This window comes from Xyrauchen texanus, chromosome 22 (genome assembly GCF_025860055.1).
Source record: "Xyrauchen texanus isolate HMW12.3.18 chromosome 22, RBS_HiC_50CHRs, whole genome shotgun sequence".
NCBI classification, from domain to species: domain Eukaryota; kingdom Metazoa; phylum Chordata; class Actinopteri; order Cypriniformes; family Catostomidae; genus Xyrauchen; species Xyrauchen texanus.
In genome coordinates, this window is record NC_068297.1 from 39,437,630 (window position 1) to 39,459,364 (window position 21,735).

Below are 21,735 nucleotides of genomic sequence, written 5' to 3' on the forward strand. Positions count from 1 at the left end.
ATTTTCCTTCAATTCATCCATTATGATGTTCTTCAGCTGCACAATTGTTCAGGGCCTTCATTGCTGTATTTTCGCATCATAATGTGCCACTTATTCTCTAATGGAGACAGTTAATGACTGCTGGCAGGCCAATCTAGCACTCGCACTCTCTGCTTATGCAGCCATAGCATCCGAGCAGTATGTTGTTTGGCATTGTCCTGCTGACCAAGGCTGGAGCGTTCCTGGAAAAGACGCCATCTGGATAGCAGAATATATTGCTCCACAATTTTTACATGTCTTTCTGCATTAATGGTTACCTCACAGATGTGCAAGTTACCCATGTCATGGGCACTGACACACCCCCATAACACAACAGACACTGGCTTCTAAACCTGACGCTGAGAACAGCTTGGATGGTCCTTTTCCTCTTTGGCCTGGAGAACACAACGGCTGTTTTTTTCCAAAAACTATTTGAAATGTGGACCACAAAACACAATTCCACTGTTCTACTTTCCATCTCAGATGAGACTGAGCCCAGAGAAGTCGTCACGCTTTTGAACAGTGTTGATGTACAGCTTCTGCTTTGCATAATAAAGCCTTAACTTGCATCTGTGGATGCAGCCATGAATGCTGTTGACTGACAAAATTTTACTGAAGTAATCCTGAGCCTCTACAATTGCGCAGCTGAAGACCTGCATAATAGATGAATGAGGGAAAATTCAGCTTGCTAAAATGAACTCGTGTTTTCAGTGCCCAAATGCTTAAGTGTTATTAGAAGGAATGGTGATGTTATACAGTGGTAAACACTCGACTGATCCAACTTTTTAGGAGCATGTTGCAATAATCTGATTTGAAATGAGTGTATGTTTTCCCAAAAAACAATTCAATTCACAAAGTAAAACATCAAATAATGTGTTGATGTAGTGCTTTCAGTATAACAGATGGTAAATCCAATTTACAAATCACACCTTTACTGCCCCAAATGTTTTGGAATTGAGGTTTTACCCATAAAAAAAACAGATTTTTTAAATATTTTTTGTATCTTTATATGATCTAAATAAGTTTTTGTTCAAATCTTAATACCTCAAATTTGTCTTTTATCTTGCATTAAGATTGCTTAGATATTTAAACTCAAAACTGCAACAAAGAAACAATAGTTTTTACAGACGTTTTTGCAGTTACTTGTAATTTGAAGGTAATTGTTATTGAATGTATAAAGTCAGTTCTCCTCAGATTCACACGGGTTACTCTGCTAGGACACCACAGGTGGAGTTCATCACATTGACTATGGACATGTTCTAATGTTTGACAACCACACAGTACCACAATACTTGTGTCTTAATCATGAACACAATGTTTAATCACTTGAAATCAAACAATCTCATTTTTGAGAAATGTTCTGTTTAAAGTGTGCTTGTGCTATCTTTAAAATCGATGGCACTTGGTTGGATAATTTTTTATCTTAAGCAAAGACATTCATTCATTTCTAAGTGTCGCTTATGTGCAATAATAAGCTTTTTTCAAATGTACGATGCTCTGTAACTAACAGAAGTTCAAAAAACTTCAGTTGAAAGTTTAAAATAAAAGCTATGGAAATCAGTGTCAGGGGTTTTTGAAGTTAAAAAGCATTTGAGATTTCATTTACTGTCAAATTATGTAAATATGTGGGAGTCACAGGTCTTTGAAGTGCCATCAGGAGTCTCTCCTCAGTGCTGTGCTTTTTCTCCTCCACAGATTCACGTCATCGACTTTAATGATGAGAATTATATGATTAATAAGAGTATACGGCTGCATGATGCTGGTGAAATATGGCACATCAGCCCCAGCTCTACAGACAAGGGAGTGCTGACCATGTGCTACAACAAGAGTCTCTCTTTATTTTCCTCTCTTTATGTGTATTCATATAGGATGTGTTTCAAAACCTAGTGAGCTGTTTGTATAGACCACATTTATGGGCATCAGAGGCGTGTTTTGAAATGGCTAAAATTATCACTCAATCACAGAGATATAAAGTATGCAAATAATAAAAGAAAAATTATGGTTGTCACATTTCACCCCCAAAAATAATAAATAAATATAAATATATATATATATATATATATATATATATATATATACACACACACACAATACATCCCAATGTTTTTTTTTTTTAAATCCTCTTATTTCAATGGTGATTTTAATTAAATTGCTGTTACAATAAAACGGAGTAAAGAAAGCTTCAGTAGAATGATTATTTTTAATTTACATCAATATAAAAATAGTATAACAGATACTACTATGGTGAAAAAATACTTGCAATTTATATATATATATATATATATATATATATATATATATATATATATATATATATATACACACACACTGGTGGCCAAAAGTTTGGAACAATGTACACATGTTGCTGTTTTGGAAGGAAATTGGTACTTTAATTCACCAAAGTGGCATTCAACTGATCACAAAATATTGTCAGTATATATTTTACATTTCTGATGTAAAGAATTACTGATGTAAAGAAGAAAAAAAGCAATTGGCCTCTGGGACTGCCTTTACAGCATCAACGAGTACCAAGATGAGGCAATGTGCATTACAATGTACATAAAATACATGTTTTGCATCAGTCTTTATTCTGGCTGCCCCTCCAGAGTGTTTCCCACTCATTACAGATGCTCCATCGTAACCCTTTCCAACATGATTGGATTTGTACTCAAGTCCATATCTTTCGAAGCAATGGATTATTTTATCCTCAAGTCCTTCTGCATCTAATCTTGTTGCATGCTGAAAGTCAAGAAAATGTTCATGCACTTCTCCATTGCAGTAGTAGCAAAGTACCAGTGAGAGCTGTTCCTTATTTTTCAGGTCTTAAGTCTCATCGGCAATCACAGAGAAAACTTCACTTTGCTTCACTTCCTCAATTATTTCTTCACGGACCATATTTGCCAAACATTCCAGGATTTCATTCTGTATTACAGAGCTTGTATACTTTGCATTGTGGCTTCACGTCATTTTTTTCTGTATCACTGGGTCATGCTTTGCAATTAACTCCAATATTTCTAAAAATGTCCTCCTGTTATCTGCCTCTTCTGTCTCACAGTGACCTCGTTGGGCAATATTTTGTGTTGCAGTTAAAAGAAGTACTTCAGCCACTGTTTTAATGTACTTTTGATTCTCTTGGATTTTCTTCCTGTATGCCTCATTAATGGCATCACTTATGGAGTAGTCAGTGAGTACTGCCTTCTTGTGCTCACCCCATGCAAACATAGCATTAACATAACCCTCTGACTTATCATGTGCTTTGAACCCAGCATCTCTGCACATTGCCTTTTTTCCAATGATTGAAGCCTTGCTGTGACGTGAACACAGATGCTGGGGTATTTGGCAGAGAGAAATGCCTACATGCATAACAGTAGGCAGAGTCTTGGCTTTGAGAATATTCAATCCATGGACACTGTTTATACCAGTCACTCAGGAAGCACCTTTTCCTGTTACCTTGCAGTGTCTGAGGAAATACTTTCAGATGAGGCTGTGTTGGACCTGCTGCTCTGGACTGTGAAACAACTGCAAATAATAATCAAAATCAGTCCATCACTGTGAGGCTAACTGGTGCAATGTATCAATGCAATGAGTTTGCTCTGTATTAGCAAATGAATATCATACACTGAGCAAAGGTGGCTCATCCTCATTACCCATACAAGTAACTATTTATGGAACTCAGAAAAGGAAGCAACTGAATTTGACATACTATTGTGAGGTGAGGCAGGTGCTGCTCCAGACACTCCTGGATCACACTCATCTCCCACAACTTTCTGTTGTGAATGTGGCCAGTCAACTGAAGTTGAAGCTGCAGTGTCTGAATACAAAGAGACATGAGGTTGGAGGCTTTTCTCGATGTCTTATGCTTTGTACACTCTCTCTCTCTGCATTGCCAGTGGAGCTAGGATGATATTTGTGTGTGTGTGTGATGATTTATATTAAAACCATTTTTAACTAATCTTCTGCTGCAGCGATATTTGATCATATGATTGTACCTGAGTGACAACATGAATGTAAGAGTACATGGCAAATTCATATATGTTCATCCAGAAGTCACAGGGAATATCTAAACATGACATACCATGCTGTGTAGGGGGTGCTGACTGATCACTGCCGTATCCAGGCAGTGAGTGGGCTTTTCCACTGCTGCAGGAAGTAGCTGCGGCTGGTTCTGAAGATTTGAATATCTTTGGTTCACTTCATAGCATTTATCCTGGGGGAAATGCTATTCAGTCAATCATTCAATCAATTATTCATTCATTTATTAGCTATAACTGCACTGTCCAGCAGAAATATTGTTAAATTGGGTACAAAATCAGTGTGTGAAATTGGCTACGAGGGCTTATAGGTGTGTATCTGGAAACCCGAATTACTGATAGCTTGAATTACTTTGAATATTACCAAATAAAATAGTTAGTCAAATCATTTGTGGCATTTAAGTGCAATTTGCCCTGCCTCTGCATATATAAAATGTCAAATAAGGTATAAAATCTTTGAAGATTTTATTGGTCTGATTGACCAATAATACACATAAAGAGCTAATAAATAACTCAAGTAAAGACTTAAAGTACAGTCACAGCACCCCCCCACACACACATACAGATTAGCCATATATATAATTTTAGCTATTGAACGTATATATCTGTAAAACAATTTACATGCCTCTGTCATTAAATCAGAAAACATGGCATTTCATATTTCATGACAATATCAAGATAACATGCTGAATGTGCTGTAGGGTCTAGCTTTCTCTTTAACCTAGCTACTGTTAACATGCTACATGAATGTTTTCACATTCAGATGGAAATTTGGGATCAATTAAACGTTAGATTAGATAAACGTACCTCTCAATTAACAGCTTTCTTTTTGACCACAAATCGACGTTGTCAACTCCTTGAAAGTCAGAGGTAGATGCTAGCTTGTGTCAGCTTTGTGTATCTGACCGACTGTTATACTCCAGACCTGGCACCTGCTGCCCATGACCTGCGGCACCTGCCTGGCCGCCCGCAGCCTGCCCCTCCCCACTGATCAAAGATCAGCTCACACAGCTTCAGTCCCACCACTACTATAATGGTAAGAAATATAAAACTGACCCTGGGTCAGTGTGGCTGATGTCATCTTTGATTGACAGGTGTTTCTCTTGGTTCTTCGTTCTTGTGTTGATGAACATGATTTTGACAGGGTGGAGAGCGGGGCCCGGTCTTGATTATACACACCCGGTCCCTTATCAGGTTAATTAAACCTCCGAGAGGGATAAAGGTCGACTGCGGATGGTGGTGCGACAGAGAGATCGTTTATGGGCAGCTGACCATCATGCATGCTTGCGTGCGTGTGCGTATGTGTGTCTTTTGTTTAAGTTTATCATTAAAACTATTATTTATATCGTCAATCCGGTTCTCGCCTCCTCCTTGCCCATCTAAATCCCTTTACAATGGTGCCAAAGACCCGGGAAGGAGGAGGGATATGGTGTAGTAGAGTTCTCGCCACTACCATCCACCCCAACAGAGCAGCCACGGCTGTCTGCCGGGGGACGGTGGAGCCCGGCTGCCTAGAAGCGGAGGAACGGCCGTTGACCGCGATGGGAGAAGGGGCTCCTAACTGACCGCCTGGAGGCCCCTACCAGCCTCTGAAATGCGGTGGGGTCTGAGACCACCGACCTCAAGTGGGGAGGTGCTCGCTTCCGACAGCCTGGAGCGGGATAACCCCTGCCTGGGGCGGGGGAGACCTCTTCTGTTCCCTGAGAACGCGGCGGGGTGTTCCGTCCACCTGGGGTTGGAGGACTGCCTCCGATCTGCCCGGGGAGGAGTGGCTGTTGTTCGTTAGAGGGTGGAGGAGTGGCGAGGACCAAGCTACTGCGTATCGGAGAACTGGCGAGGAACCGGCCTGAGAGAACGAGGGAGGAATGTGACAGGGCGGAGGGTGGGGTCGGGTCGTGATTATACACACCCGATCCCTTATCAGACTAATTAAGCCTCCGAGAGGGATAAAGGCCGACTGCAGATGGTGGTGCGACAGGGAGAGATCGTTTACGGGCAGCTGTCCATCATGTGTGTGTGTTTGTGTATTATTTTAAGTTAACTATTATTTATATCGTTAAGCCGGTTCTCGCTTCCTCCTTGCCCATCTAAATCCCTTTAAAATGATGAACTACCAATCAGTTCTGGGGTGTCCACAGGGTGGCTAATGAGATTTCAGTGGTGGCCCAGGCCACCACAGGCCACCCCCTAAAATCACCACTGAAAACAGCACCAATTCTCCTAGGTACTGTACACCTGGACACAGTTTTTTTGGTTGTTGGCAGATAGGATGTTCAAGCTCCTTGGAGAATTCATCACAGTTCTTCTATCTATTTAGGCTGTCTCAATTGCTTCTTTCTCTTTATGTAATCTCAGACAGACACGATTTTCAGTGATGGCTTTGTGGGGGCCATGACATCTGTGGCAGTGCTCCCTGTTCTTCTATTGTAATCTTTTCTGTTTGCAAAAGTAATGTTTGGGAGTCTAACATTTATATTTCCTATTGACACACTAAAGCTGAAGATATAAATAACCATCCTAAGACAAATGCTTTTTTGAAACTTTTGCATAGTACTGTATATATATATATATATTAGGGCTGTCAATAAATAAAACATTTTAATCAAATTAATTACATGGTGTCCCGATTAATTAATCACATATACTGTACATATATTTGCTGAGAAAGCCCCTCATATAACAATAATTCAATATATAAATATTATACATATTTATATCAATATATAATTATGCATAGTTATCTTTAAATATTTAAAAATTATATATATATTTATATATATATATATATATATATATATATATATATATATATATATATATATATATATATATATATAATAAAAAATATTCAGATAATTAAAATTCTTGTGGTTAGAAGAGTTAATCATTGATAAGACAATACAAAAATCGGCATTAGAATACAATGTATTGTTTACTACCATATTATTGATCATAAATCAATCATTGGCACACAGTTCACAGCAATCCATTTCACAAGTGAATTAGTGCATTGCATCATAAACATAAAATGTTTAGGTCACTGTTTCAAGTTAAATATAGTTTAATACTTAGAACACATCTTGAGAACTCTTAGTTTGGATTTGCGCTCTTTCGAGTGTTTTGAACGCAAGAATGTAACGCATGTTTGTGTTGTTCTGCCTACTGAAGTGTTTTCTTCACTGTATAAACTGTGCATTGCTCATAGAGCTGAAATTTCACTTACTGCCCTCTGGAGTAAACAGGTGGTACTACAAGCTTGCATTTCTCAGGAATCTTCCTTATTATGGTCCGGGGGCATTGCGATTAATTGCGTAATTTTTTTTAACACATTATTTTTGGTCAAATGAATTGCACTGAATTAATGCGTTAAATCAACAGCCCTAATATATGTATATTTATGGTATATATTTGGATTTAAATAATGGTTATGATCTGGGGTTGCTTCAATTGGTCAGGTCTAGGCTTAGCAATGTTATGCGACAATAAAATGAAGTCAGCTGACTATCTGAAGTACTGAATGACCAGGTTATCCATCAATTAATTTGTTCTTCCCTGACAGCATGGGCATATTCCATGACAACAATGCCAAGTAGTTCAGGGAGCATGAGGAATCATTTTCACACATGAATTGGCCACCACAGAGTCCTGACCTTAACCCCATTGAAAGTCTTTGGGATGTGGTGGAGAAGACTTTACGCAGTGGGTCAACTCTCCCGTCATCAATACAAGATCTCGGCCAAAAATTAATGCAACTCTGGGAGTAAATAAATGTTGTGATGTTGCATACATTTGTCGAAACAATGCCACAACGAATGCATGCCATAATCATTGCTAAAGGTGGTATTTACGATGGCAGAATCGAACCACTCCATAAAGAGAAAACAGTGTAAATATCAATACATTCCTTTTTTTCTCTTTTCTTTTCTTTTCTTTTTGTAAGCTTCAATCCACAGATCCAGTTTATGTTGATCTTTTTCAAATATTCATCTCCATTTAGAGAGTGTATTCACCAAAATATAAATAAAAAATAATTCAGGTTCCTTATATTAAGTGTTATACATCACTATAGTCATTTGCAGACCTTGGTGGATGTGTCATATCTGAGAGCAGCACTGTTCTCTCGAGCAGCAAAAGACAGCAGGCCCCACATATTACTATGCTATTTTAGGGTTCCCTTGATTACCAAATCCCAATATAATTCCAATATAGGCTACATCTAACACCATAAGAGTTATATACTCTCTATTTGGTTATATTTGCAGTGAGTCCACTCTCAAAGTTACACAAGTGGCTGTTAATATAATATGTGACACATTCTAGTACTCATGGCTCCAGGCAAATAAAAAACTACACTAACATGATGAAACAATTGAAAATGAAATTTTTAATTAAAGCCTGTGTTTATATGACTGACGTCCGTGGCCTCCGGACGTATGATGACAGTTTGGATCGTAGCGAGCGTTTCTTTTCTGAGTGAAAACTGGAATATTACTTTTTTTTATTCATTTCTCCTTCCATCTTCATTATGACGAAGCCAATGTGCAAGATGTCACAGTAGAGTTCAAAAGAGGAATGTAATTACCATGACATTCAAGCTAATGGAGTAGCCGAGCAGTGCTCAGTCTGCCCCCCAAAGCCCCCCACCCGCTCCGCATTCTGCCGCTCTTAACGCCGAGCTATCTGATCTGAGGACAGCTCTTAACCTGATGCTGCCATGTGCTTCTATTTAACTAAACCAGCAGCAGGCATCACAGCAGCCTTAACAGAAACAATGAAAGTGTGCAGTATGAAATCTACTCATTAAAGTCTTCATTACTGTACTATAATTATAATTCTATATATTAGCAAACTAATGGGGCTTTTCCACTGCACGGTTCAACTCAAATCTGCTCGCTGTTTTGGGGTTTTCCACTGTGGATAGTACTTGGTACCTTTTTAGTACCACCTCGGTTGAGGTTACAAGCGAGCCAAGCCGATACTAAATATGACATCAAAATCCTGCAGATCATTGCAGGGATAATCGTCACTACCAGCGTCAATTGATTTCCGACACGCGACATTAACCCGCTAGTTTTAAAGTTAGCAACAGCGATAACAGTATAATATTGTTCATACAACTTTTGAATTGTGATAAAAGAAATGGCTGTGCGCAAAACCACACCGTGGTCAATAAACGAGGTGCAGACGGTCCACTCGTTAGCAATGAGCGAAACGATAAAAACTCTCAGGAAGTGTATCAGCTGTTGGCTGCACACGGCTACCACCGGACCTACCAACAGTGTAGTGAAAAGATAAAAAAAAACTTAAGTGACTACAGAACCATCAAGGAAATGTGGAAGTAGTTCGACCAAATGGGCGCTATCTAAACCAGCGAGTAATGGGAGGGAGAGTGCCCTGGACTGGAGGATGGAGGATGGTATATTTTGTTACATTAACACTATATTCTGCTTGAAAGCTTCACTTTATTTAGTTGACCAGCTACTGGAAGCTTGCTTCTAAAACAACCAGGCCAATTTAACTGTTACACTTGTGTAAAATCACCATGCAACAACTGCTTTATGCAGCACAATGAGCTAGTAGCTAACAGCTAGCAGTCGTGTTATTCTTTTGGTCAGTTTGTATCGTGTTTAAGATGATGTCACAGCAGTAGAGGCACAACTATGATGATCAGACTATAATCCCACCCACATTGAGGCGGCACTAAACTGCAGTGGAAATGCAAGCTCAGAAAGGTAAAGTAAAGTAGAGTTGAGGTGAGTCAAACCGTAAGGTGCAGTGAAAAAGTGCCATAAGATCAGGGTGCTAATAGTCAGTTAAACCTGGTATATATATTATATAAGATGACTTGACATTTATTTTAGTTTAGAAAATGGATGCTTCCGATTCTAAATACAGAGTCTGATTGGAATTTATAATGTTATAAAAAAATATATATATTTTGTGTATAGAAGTATAGTAATGACAAAGCACATATAAATGCATTGCATCAACAGTTCTTGCATTTTTGGGGGATGCAATTATGTTGGTTGAATATTTACACAAAATATTTTTATTGAAAACCTTTTGCACACAATTCCATCATTAACAAAATCAATAATAAATATTTACCTTCCAAAGTTCAGTTCATAAAAATAAATAATTGCTTTTAAATTATTTGATTGGTAATATTCTCTTTGGTCCATTATATTTCGCTGCGCAAATTCACCACTAAACTTTTACTGATTTAAATTTGGTTGAAATTCAACATTGTACATTCTGGCATTAGAGGGAAAGCAGTAGAGTGCCAATGCACAATCTATATTAGCTGCTACTATTCTTCACCATTTGTTGCAAGCAGGTGTTGACTGGACAATTGCCAGTTTTAATAAATCAATTAAACTAATTAGACAATAAACAATAAGGTAATTTTAAACAGTTTCTTCAGTTTGACACACCACTTTGCTCTGCGTGTCATCATCCATTTTAACGTACAACATACACCGATCAGCCACAACATTAAAACTACCTGCCTAATATTGTGTAGGTCCCCTTTTTGCCGCCATGTAGACTTTGTCAGTTCAAACCAGTCTGGCCATTCTCTGTTGACCTCTCATCAACATGTCATTTCCATCCACAGAACTGCCACTCACTGGATGTTTATTTTTTCTTTTTGGCACCATTCTGAGTAAATTCTAGAGACTGTTGTGTGTGAAAATCCCAGGCGATCAGCAGTTACAGAAATACTCAAACCAGCCCATCTGTCACCAACAATCATTCATGTGATTATCTAATCAGCCAATTGTGTGGCAGCAGTGCAGTGCATAAAATCATGCAGATACAAGTCAGGAGTTCAGTTAATGTTCATATCATCCATCAGAATGGGGACATTTTTTTATGTCAGTGATTTGGACCGTGGCATGATTGTTGGTGCCAGATGGACTGGTTTGAGTATTTCTGTAACTGATGATCTCCTGGGATTTTCACATACAACACAAGCGAATGTGATTGTGATAAAGGTTTATTTGGTGAGGACCTCTCATGTTGCTCTTGATCTTCATCAACACCCAATTGGTGACCAACTATTGATGAAGCATAGTAGCAGTAAGTGAAGATTTTGCATCTGCATTTTTTTCTGCAATGCCAGGATGTACAAGGTTAAATTTCAAACCGAATTTGAACCACTGAAATTTTAGAGGTGAATTTGTGCAGCAAAATGTGATAGACCAAATACACTCACCTAAAGGATTATTAGGAACACCATACTAATACTGTGTTTGACCCCCTTTCGCCTTCAGAACTGCCTTAATTCTACGTGACATTGATTCAACAAGGTGCTGAAAGCATTCTTTAGAAATGTTGGCCCATATTGATAGGATAGCATCTTGCAGTTGATGGAGATTTGTGGGATGCACATCCAGGGCACGAAGCTCCCGTTCCACGACATCCCAAATATGCTCTATTGGGTTGAGATCTGGTGACTGTGGGGGCCATTTTAGTTCAGTGAACTCATTGTCATGTTCAAGAAACCAATTTGAAATGATTCGAGCTTTGTGACATGGTGCATTATCCTGCTGGAAGTAGCCATCAGAGGATGGGTACATGGTGGCCATAAAGGGATGGACATGGTCAGAAACAATGCTCAGGTAGGCCGTGGCATTTAAACGATGCCCAATTGGCACTAAGGGGCCTAAAGTGTGCCAAGAAAACATCCCCCACACCATTACACCACCACCAGCAGCCTGCACAGTGGTAACAAGGCATGATGGATCCATGTTCTCATTCTGTTTACGCCAAATTCTGACTCTACCATCTGAATGTCTCAACAGAAATCGAGACTCATCAGACCAGGCAACATTTTTCCAGTCTTCAACTGTCCAATTTTGGTGAGCTCTTGCAAATTGTAGCCTCTTTTTCCTATTTGTAGTGGAGATGAGTGGTACCCGGTGGGGTCTTCTGCTGTTGTAGCCCATCCGTCTCAAGGTTGTGCGTGTTGTGGCTTCACAAATGCTTTGCTGCATACCTCTGTTGTAACGAGTGGTTATTTCAGGCAAAGTTGCTCTTCTATCAGCTTGAATCAGTCGGCCCATTCTCCTCTGACCTCTAGCATCAACAAGGCATTTTCGCCCACAGGACTGCCACATACTGGATGTTTTTCCCTTTTCACACCATTCTTTGTAAACCCTAGAAATGGTTGTGCGTGAAAATCCCAGTAACTGAGCAGATTGTGAAATACTCAGACCGGCCCGTCTGGCACCAACAACCATGCCACGCTCAAAATTGCTTAAATCACCTTTCTTTCCCATTCTGACATTCAGTTTGGAGTTCAGGAGATTGTCTTGACCAGGACCACACCCCTAAATGCATTGAAGAAACTGCCATGTGATTGGTTGATTAGATAATTGCATTAATGACAAATTGAACAGGTGTTCCTAATAGTCCTTTAGGTGAGTGTATATACCTGTTGAATAATAATGATGAAAATGTTCACAGCTTATATATACAACTGCATGAAAATTATTCCCAAAAGAATGCAAGAACTGTTAATGCTGTGTGTTAGTGCTATTCAAAATGCTTTTTTAAAGACATTTGTCAGTAATTTACTTCCATAGTGAGGAAAATCTTATTACTAAAATGCAAAAGAAGTTTAAATTGTCATTACTGTAATGTACAGATGTAAGTGTACATCATGGCAGTATTTATTTATTTCACATTACCATAATTAGTGTTATGTTATTATGCGCTCAGTTGTCTTGATTATTTTTTTTTAAATGTCACAATGGATACATTCTTGATAGTCCTAAAAATAGGCTTCATTGTCTTTATGAAAAATATGATTTCTTATTTTTTCTTTAGATTTTTGGTGTGAAATATATCTTGGACATTCCTTGAGAGATTCACACTATTGCACCTTTTAACACGAGTGTCTAAAAAGGAGTTATGAGTGATGTGGCCACTTGGGGCAGCATAACCTTATAGAGACTGAAGCAGCACACCCTACACTGCTCATTTGGCTGAAGAACCAATGACTATATTATATTTAGTATAAATCATATATTTATGGGTGTCTATTAGTGTCAATAGTGTCTATTGTGGTTGTGTGTGTGTGCATGTTTATGTGAGATTCTAACCGTGCTTGGGTGTGTTCTGTGGGGCAGCGTCTGAGAGTCGGTTGCTCACATGTGAGGCGGTGTGGAGGATGCCCCCAGAATGGGAATCAGGCAGAATGAGTCCCCAGACAATTCATCAAACAACACGCAGACCTTGGAGCTTCTCTGTCACCTTGACAACACGGCCTATGGCAGCGTGGCCTGGTATGGCGTGCACTATCGATTTAACCCTGTAGCTTCCCCATCCACCTTCCTCTCTCACTCTGCTATTCTTCTCTTCTGCTTTTTATTTAATTTCTCTCTCTGTCTTGCTTTGACTCTCTCTCTCTCAGCATTTTGGCTCTACCTCCTTTCAATCTATTGTTCTTTTCTACTGTAGATGTTACAGAAATCTATTTGCTTAGTGTATCATACACCCGTCTGTTTCGTTTTAGTTTTTTACCTACTGCCTTTATTTCATGCACCATAATTCACAACAGGGAATAAAAGGAAAACAAGGTTGTGTTTTGAAGCTTTTGCCAAATGCCAGGCCCTCATACTCACATCCATCAGATGAGGGAGTTGCACATGCTAATGGAATGTCTCTTCTTCTTTTTCAAAGTCTAAACTAAAAATAATATATGTGTACATTTTTCATCCTTTATTGGTAGATAAAACTCAGAAGCTTAAAGGAAATGTTTACCCTTAAATGGAAAGTCTGTCATCATTAACTCACCCTCCGTTTGTTCCAAACCCATATGACTTTCTCTCCTCTGTGGAACACAAAAGTAGAAATTTTGCAGAATGTCTGAGTTGCTGTATTTCAGGCACAGGAAATAGAAGGTTATTCACAATGTCAAGCTCCAAATAGTAAAAAAACAAAAAACAAACTTTACCAAGAAAGTATAATTAAAGTACATTAAATTGTATATATCTCCTGCAGTATATTCCAAGTCTTTTGAAGTCATATGATCACTTTATGTAAAGAGTCAAATTCAAGTTTTATTGAAATAAAGATTTTCATATCATAATGGCCTACAGGTATATTGGGTGTTGGAAACAGTTACCACTTTTTCAAAGCAATAATACAATTATCAGCATTTCATTATCATGGTATTGTTCTGTTATTTAGTCCTGTACTTTTATTCTGAGAAACAGGCTATATGGAATAGTTTTCTCTTAAATACCTTGTTTCCTCCCATCATTCATCTATGTGACAGAAGATGAAGGACACTGCACTGGGACCGTCAGAGCAGATGCCTGATTCATTAGACAAACTTCCAGTGTTTGTATTATGACATACTCTAGACCATCTTAATGTATGACTGAATGTACAATACCCTTATGATTGATTATTATGCCTCAATCACCGTAAACTCTGCATAACTCACTTGTAGCTTTTTTTAAGTGATATAGAATTTTATTTTAGCAGTGGCATCTCTAAACCGTGACAAACATGGGAGGTTTGTGTGTTTGAGAGTGTCTTCTGCTGAAGAGGAGAAAGTGCTTCTAGAAAGTAATTGCTGTTCTTGAGAGAAAAGAAGAAGCAGGTGTAAGAGATGAATGTTCAGTGAATGACAGTGAAGCCCCATCCACTGATGGTGTCTCCTTAAAATAAGCACTCAGTGGGAAACTGATGCTATTTCTGATTTCTACTGTTTCAATTATTTTATTCTGCTCTCTGAACATTTGAGCATGTGTGTTTGTGAATGCGTACATAATTCAAAGACAAAGTGTGTGTGTGTGTGTGTCTTGTCTGTGCCTGTACATTTTCTCTGTCTCTGTGTGTGTGTTCTCTTGGCAGAGGTCAGTGAGTCCTGGTGTGGAAATTGATAGTACCAGTGTCTGCCCACTTATAACTCCAAGAGCTATGAGATTCTCAGGGGTGGGAGATATGTGAATGTGCACCTGTGTTTGTGTGTTGGAAGACCAGTTTAGCTTCACATTTATGTCCTTGGTAGACACTTTCTATTAAAGCAACTTAAAAGAGAATATGCATATTATCTAAGCAACTGTTGCCAGAATAATATTTACAAACAGGTTTGCCAAGTGCCCCGCCCAACCTTCCATTGTTCTGACTAAAAAAATAGTCCCATCACATACTCGCATCATTGGTTGAGCCAAAAGTTTACAAGTTGGACTGCTCAAATGAACATTTAGAAATTTTGAAGGCATCCTACAAATGTCTTTGTGGCAGGGTGGAGGGCCGGGCCGGGTGTTGATTCTACACACCTGGTCACTTATCAGGCTAATCAAGCCTCCGAGAGGGATAAAGGCCGACTGCGGAAGATGGTGCGGGAGAGAGAGATCGTTTACGGCATGTCCGTCATGTGTATGTTTGCAGTTCAATGGAAAGGAGGAGGCGAGAACTGGCTTGGCAATATAAATAATATTTTAATGATAAACTTAAACAAAAGACAAAACATGCCCGTAAACGATCTCTCTCCCGCACCATCTTCTGCAGTCTGCCTTTATCCCTCTCAGAGGCTTGATTAGCCTTATAAGGGATCGGGTGTGTAGAATCACCACCCAGCCCCGCCCTCTGCCCTGCCACAGTCTTACTTATAGGTAACAGTGCTCATTAAACTGGTATAGAAATAATTATGAAAAGTTATTTTGATCGTAATTATTACATGTTGACTGTTAATTAGAGGTTGGTTGTCGAGTTCAGCATGAGAGTCTTTCAAGGGGCAGTGACATCTGAGTGGCATAGAATGGAGGTAAGATTAATCACTGCCTGAACCATCTCTGTGATCATCTTCACCACGGCAATGACTATACTGGACTAACCTGCTGAACTAGAGTGTTCTGGTCCCCAAAATACATCTTAGGTGGGACGACCGCCAATCTGGGCCTTCATGAATGACCTGACAGTTACCACTGAGACAGTACTAGGAAGTAGGTGGTTCCTACAAGGGTTAAAGAAATTTGACAAATGGATGGGAAAAGAATGCACTATAAATCAGCAAGTCCAGGTCTCTTGTCTTAAAGATGGGGAAGGTTATAGACTGATTTTGTTTCATTATCTAATAAATGCCAATTACAACTTTTTTTGATTAGCCAGTAAGGAGCCTTGGTAAATGGTTCAACAGCAGCATGTTGGCCACAACAGCAGTGAAGGACACCTGCCTGAAGCTAAGAGGTTGGTTGAGAGAAGTCAACCTGTCGAGGCAGCCTGGAAATTACAAGGTCTAGTACCAGCATGGCATCCTGTTGAGGAAAATGTGGATGTTTCTGGTGCCCAGAAACTGGAGTTTCCCATCTTAATGCCTGCAAACTTGAAGTAAAAGGCGAGCAACTACTTCTGGATTTTGTTGAGACTGCAGAGGAGCCTTAACTGCAAGTTGTGACAGCCCCTGAAGTCACTTGAAGAGGAATTCAATGGGTCTCGGAGAGAGGTGATACTGTTGAAGGACTCTGATAACCCAGAAGGTAATGGAGGGCAGAGGCATAGGTTCAGTTTGCCGCAGTAACCAATGGAAAAGTTGGCTTAGGAATTTTCCCAACTGGCACAATACAAGGAAAGGAGAGATGGAGGTTGGAAGAGAGTACCAATGGAGCACATTCTGAGCTGTTTCCCAATAGCCTTGGAGGAAGGCCGGCACCGCTGGCACCACGATCAGGTACTGAGGTCCATTGCAGAAGCCATCAGCCTTGGCAGCAACTGAGCATGCCCCTTCTCTCGGATGATTACATTGGTTAGAGTGTTTCAGCAGTCAGGAACAGGACCTAGGTTTTTCTGGCTGCTTTCAGTGAACTTAGCGAAACAACACATAATCAAGGGTACTTTAGACCAGACATTTTCCTGGACTTTGAGGGAACCAAGAACATCTTCCTTTTGGAAATGACTGTGCCATGGGAGGATTATATGGATGAAGCCTAAGAGAGAAAAGTGATCAAGTATGAAGATCTTGCCAGTGAGTGCCAGAAAAAGGGACTGGTGAAGAGTTTGCAGAGTGCATTGGATGTAGGTGTTTTGCAGGGCAATTCCTCTTCACATCACTGGAGCATGGGGAAAACCATCTGCAACATCAGGGAGGCAGCTTGAAAAGTAATTTGTAATCGGGGGCAGGCCATTGGCTGCACTGCCAGAAAGTGTCTTGAGTTTAGTTCTTGCAGTTGCTTGCAGTCATTGTAGAAATCCAAGCAGAGTGACATAACAGACGTTTCAGTGGTTAGGCATAAGTAGATTGGCGGCATTTTGGAATGCATTCAATGGGAAATGTAGGAATATCAGCAATGTGTGAGTTGTAATAGTAGTAGTGCACTAGCTGAGAAATCTCCTAAACCACAACTAATGTGAAGGATTCTCCTGGGATATATATATATATATAGTGCGCCAGAATGCCCACCACACACCAGCTATCAGAGGAGAGAAGTGATGTACTAAATTGATATAGGCGATTATTAGGAAGCCATGATGGATAGAGGCTAATGGGAAAATTTGATTAGAACCCCTATAGCCTTCTCAGGAAATGTCCCGGTATTTTTAATGAGCACAGAGAGTCAGAACCTCGTTTTAACGTTTTATCTGAAAGACTGTGTACTTTTTACAGTGTAGCATCCCAGTCACTATACAATGGGCATTGGGACCCATACAGACTGCAGGGGGAGCATCATTCCTGCCTTTCTGTCTTCATTTAAAAGTTTACAGTTTTACTGCAGTAAAGTTTTTAAAAAATCTTTCAATTTTAGCTCCCCTGAAGAGAATAGAAAAAACATCAAATCAAAATGTACAGAAAGACAATCTTTATTGTCAATTATTGGGTTTTACGTTGTCTTGTGCCTCACAGACATGACTTTCAGAAAAGCATTGCTTCATTTTGAAAGCTGGTGGCTGCCTTATAATCAATCGCTATTAAGCACTTTGGGGCCGATATAGCATTTTTTGAGAATTTGTTCGCGGGACATGCTGAGTGTGTAGTGATGGCAGCGTGCGACAGTCTAATGGCTGTGTGATGGGTTATCAGAGCCACCGCTGCTAGATCAATTGGAGCTAGAGAAGAACCGAAAGCAAACTGTGTTACTGTATATAGGTCAGTCAATACTTTCAGTAATGATGGAGTAATCTTGCTGCTGTTTGGTGGCCAGTCGATGCTCACATGCCTCTTACATTGTGGACATTTGCTACACATGAGCTCCCTGCTTCCTTCTGACTAACCTCATCTTTTTCACCTAGCCTTTCTCCCTTCAGATCAAACTTAAAACATTTCAAATTTACCCTAGCATCAAATATATATCTCTTTCTGGTTAGTTTTATATTTTAAACATAGTGCAGATTGTTTTAAACATTTAAATTTAAATATTAAATATATTTATTCATTTAGGAGCCATTTTTATCCAAAACAATTTACAAACAAGGAAGAAAACAACACATGCCACAGTTACATGGACCCAACAGTAATAGCAGTTTCACTATGTAATGTTAAGTTAATCATAAGGGTGCAAGATAGAACAAAGAAACTGGCAAAAAAACAAGAAGCACAGTCTCTTATGGAGAGCGTTTTGAAGAGTATATTTTGGGAAGTTAATTCTAGTGTTTTTCAACTGGTGGTTCGCAGGTCTGTTCGGAGTCACGGACAGCAGTGAAAAAACCTGCCATATCTTTCCCATTGAAAATGTTTCAGCGGCCGGCCTAATGATTAATAATTTGGTACTTCTTTTGTAGTTGACATCAACAACAAAACTAATGCCACTTGATACATGCCCATATACTTGAAAATTATGAACAAAACTATGCATGATAAATGAAAATACAACCCAGGATGCATTAAATACATGCTACATTTTTTACTTGCCACTTGACATCCAATGGAAAATATGGGTCCTGAAGTAAAGTTGAGAACCAGTTGAGAACCACTGCTCTAGAATAGCTCTTGACCCTACCTGTCAATGCTTTGCTGTATATCCAGCATCTTTGTTTAATTCTTTGGCTCTTGTCCAAAATTATTAAGGTTCTGACAGAATAATTTTTAAATATCATTGAAACATTTCTGCTGTATTACCAATAGACCTCAAGCCAATATCAACTTTATTTGGTGTTCTTCCCATAAAACTCTAAATTTACCACTTTACAGATTCATAATATAGCACTCTCCATCCTTTTGGCCAGATGAATAATTCTCATAATTTGGATGTTAACACTTTCCCCATTCATTCATAAATGAGTTTCAGATATACCTATTGAATCTGTTAGTGTTCTACCATTTCTGGCTGGGTGTCAATCTTCACCAAATTGGGCTGATATCATCTTCAGACAATGCCGACCAAAAGTTATCAAAAGTTTTTTTATTATTATAATTTTTTAATTCTTAACCTATCTTGTATTTAATCATCATTAAATTTGATGACAAAATACCAAAAAGGATCTGAAGCTATATCTCAGCAATGCTAACATATGGACATGAAAATTGCCATGTGTCCCAACTGTGCCCTACATAAATGGCGAAACGCTGTGACATTACCATATTAATTGGGTGACAGCGCAACCTATTGGTCAAAATGTATAAGCCTTTAATTTACATTTGCATTAAGTCACCTTGATTATGCCATCTCTGGTGATAATTTTAGGCTATCAAATATTATTGCCGTTGTTGCTGTTGGTGTGCTTGGCACCATAATTGATTTTACAGCTTTATTTTATGATTTGATTGTGATTAAAAAAACAAAAACAAAACTGGATTTTCAGTTTACTAAAATGAAATGCTACCAGGGAAACTATGGATGGCAAGTACGGAGGGTACTGCAGGTTAAATTAATTCTGATGGACCAAGTTTCTGTGCAGTTTGAATTTATGTATGCAAGGATGTACTGTATGTGTGTGAGTGAAATTAATCCTATCTTACTATGTACATTTTCAGTTAATGCTCTCACCTCCTCTTCTTTCAAAAGGGATATACAAATGATAGAGTGGGATGGATTCCAAAATATGACTTTGACATTTTAACTGTCCAATCTTTCATCTCACTCTGTTGTTGTATTGTGCATCTGATATCTGGATAGCCAATGATAACAGAGCTATGCCATGCAGTAGTTACCATACCTCACAGCCAAACCCAACATCATTTATGCATATGCAGAGAGAACCGTTCAAACATTGTATTATATGGTAAATCTAGTGGAGACAGGCATTGAAAATAGATGGCTGTGAGTTCCTCAATCTCTTCTCCTGTGCCTCCTGCAGTGTATTGTGGGAGCCCATGAGTGATGGCAAGCATGTGATCTCTCTGGCTTAAAACCATGTGCTGCTGTGAAACCTGCAGGAGAGCTCCGCTTAATCCACGGTGAGATTCCAGCTCATTATTTTACAATTACTGTATTTCACACTGCACGTCAGTTACTATATTTAGTTTCATACCGCAGAAACACATTTACAGTCAACATTAGACAGCATGGACATGGATGTTTCAATAAATCTCTTGACTTGTTACTTTAGGATTATCTACAAAAGACACTTTTAAAATGTTGTGTTGTGTTAAAATTATTCACACAAATAATTATACCAACAGCCACAACATTAAAACCACTTGCCTAATATTATGTAGGTCACGCTCATGCCACCAAACAGCTCTGACCCTTCGATGCATGGACTCCATAAAAGGTGTCCTGTGGTATCTGGCACCAAGACGTTAGCAGCAGATCCTTTGTGTCCTGTAAGTTGCGAGGTGGGGCCTCCATGGATCGGACTTGTTGGTCCAGCACATCCCATAGATGCTCAATCGGATTTAGATCTGTGGAATTTGGAGGCCAAGTCAACACCTTGAACAATTTATGATGTTCCTCAAACCATTCCTGAACAATTTTTGCAGTTTGGCAGGGTGCATTATCCTGCTGAATGAGGCCACTGCCATCATGGAATACCGTTGTCATGAAGGGGTGTACGTGGTCTGCAACAATCTTTAGGTAGGTAGTACATGTCAAAGTATCACCACATGAATGCCAGGACCCAAGGTTTCCCAGCAGAATATTGCCCAGAGCATCTCACTGCCTTTGCTGGTCTGCATTCTTCCCATGGTGCATCCTGCTGCCATCTCTTCCCCAGGTAGACAATGCACATGCACCCAGTTTGTCCACATGATCTAAAAGAAAATGTGATTCATCAGACCAGGCCACCTTCTTCCAATGCTTCATGGTCCAGTGCCCATTGTAGATGATTTCGGCTGTGGATAGGGGTCAGCATGGGCACTCTGACCAGTCTGTGGCTACACAGCCCCATATGCAGCAAGCTGTGATGCTTTGTGTGTTCTGACACTTTTCTATCATGGCCAGCATTAAGTTTTTCAGCAATTTGTGCTGTGAGATTGGACCAAATGGGATAGCCTTTGCTCTACATGCATCAATGAGCCTTGGGCGCCCATGACCATGTCGCTGGCTCACTGGTTGTCCTTTCTTGGGCCACTTTTGGTAGGTATTAACCACTGCAAACTGGGAACACCCCACAAGACCTGCCATTTTGGAGATGCTCTGACCCAGTCATCTAGCCATCACAATTTGGCCCTTGTTAAAGTCACTCAGATCCTTACACTTACCCATTTTTCCTGCTTCCAACACTTGAAATTCAAGAACTGACTGTTCACTTGCTGCCTAATATATCCCACCCCTTGACATGTGCCAATAAATAT

At 39.5% G+C, this 21,735-nt stretch overlaps 1 pseudogene; it reads left to right on the top strand.

Moving 5' to 3' along the window:
- Window positions 1-1,641: 1,641 nt before the first annotated feature.
- The window catches only part of LOC127662707 (EARP-interacting protein homolog), a 66,771-nt pseudogene continuing 46,677 nt past the window's right edge, over window positions 1,642-21,735 (top strand).